Below are 1,795 nucleotides of genomic sequence, written 5' to 3'. Positions count from 1 at the left end.
TTTTTGGTACGCGGGCCTCTCACTGTTGTGGCCTCTCCCGTTGCGGAGTACAAGCTCCGGACGCGCACGCTTAGCGGCCATGGCTCACAGGCCCAGCAGCTCCGCGGCATGTGGGATCTTCCCGGACCAGGGCACGAACCCGTGTCCCCTGCATCGGCAGGCGGACTCTCAACCACTGCGCCACCAAGGAAGCCCACCCAATAAGGTTTTTTAAAAATGGAAAAAGGGGGTCAGGATTGGAGTTATAATATTGACTTAAGAATGTCTAATCCTAAAGGAAAGGAGCTGGGACTCATCAGAAACCCAAAAGAGAACTAAAAATAAAATAGTAAAAAATATCTTTAAATTAAGAGCTTAAGTAGTAGGATACCTATGTTGCATTCTGAACAAGCAAGAGATTTTATCAAGGTAGAAATTTTATCATTTAACATTCCATCCCAAATTCTCCTCTTCTCTGGGAATTTAGGTGAACAATGCTGAATTCCCCAGGGAGAGTCAGACTTCTGATTACCATGGTGACACAGAGGTCTCCTGTCATGGGACTTTTAAATCTTGGGTCAATCACATGGTAAGACAGTAACAGCCAGGTTTTTTCCTTAAGAGAAGAGGATTTGGATTGTTATTATTGAGGCAGGCATATAGTCTGATTTCACTTTTGATTTCCTGGAAGGAATGATATTTGTAATATCTTCATTTAAAAAAAAATGAAAAGAGCTTCTTTCTGAGTTGTAAAGCTGAGTTACTTACCCTTATGTAATGTCCTGAAGGCAAAATTGTATTTCTATTAATATGAGTTATTCACTATTAACACAGAACTTAGGGTATAAATAGGTTGGAATTCCTCCTTTGATACTGTTTCTTCCTCCTTTTTTGGATCTCCCTATCCACAGTGTGTGTATTCTGTTCTAGATTCCTTGTGCTAAGCACACATTGTGCTCTAGAGCCAGATCTGGAAACCAGTCTCTCTTTCCCCACTACTAGTGCCCAATTTATGTGAGGTTGTGGTTCCCTCTGTACCTAGTTAGGTAAGTATCTGCTTTGCAGACAGTGTTTTGGGGATAGTGGAGGAAGTATCCTTCTGAGTTCAGACTTGGAGAGAAGTATTAGAAATCGCAGCTGTGGCTTCAGGTCAAGTCATATTTCTTAGTCCAGTTTCACTACTGATCTAGCCAATATTTTGATTATCTGTCTGACTCCTATTAGTTCCAACCTCTGAAAAGGAAATGGCTGGGTTTTTCTTTGTGTGTGTGTGTGTGTGTGTGTGTGTGTGATTTTAAAGCCCCAAACATCAAATAGGGAACAATATAAAATCACATATTTGTATATGTTCTTGGAACATCCCTCCATTAAGGGGTTCTTATTGACCCTTCTTCCTACTTAGTGACTAGCTTTCCCCTTTCTTTCCTCACTCTCCGCTTCTCACTCATTCCTTTCAAGATTATAAATTCCTGGAACTCCAAATACTTTTTCTCTATTCTGCAAAGTAGTATATTAGCTCTCTCCTGCTCCTGCTCCCAAACTTGTACATTTAAACCTGTTAAAGGGAGATATTTATGGTTATAAAGAGCTATGTAATCTTACATAAACAAAAGGAAGTCTGCCTTGCTACAGGTTCTCCACGTGGGGATGGACAGTCAGAGATGATTTCATTTTCTCTCATTGTGAGAGAAACTATGCCCTGTTCAACTAATCTCTTTACAGTGCTAACCATATGGTATAAAGCCCTCAATTCTTTGAAAATTTTTTCATCTCATAATAAGCAGTTTGGTAGCCTTCTTACAGAATTCTTAGCCAC

The sequence above is a fragment of the Aethalodelphis obliquidens genome, unplaced genomic scaffold, assembly GCF_003676395.1.
Source record: "Aethalodelphis obliquidens isolate GAN/ISIS:26980383/991018 unplaced genomic scaffold, ASM367639v1 scaffold13, whole genome shotgun sequence".
In the NCBI taxonomy this organism is placed as follows: domain Eukaryota; kingdom Metazoa; phylum Chordata; class Mammalia; order Artiodactyla; family Delphinidae; genus Aethalodelphis; species Aethalodelphis obliquidens.
This window is presented reverse-complemented; position numbering follows the sequence as displayed.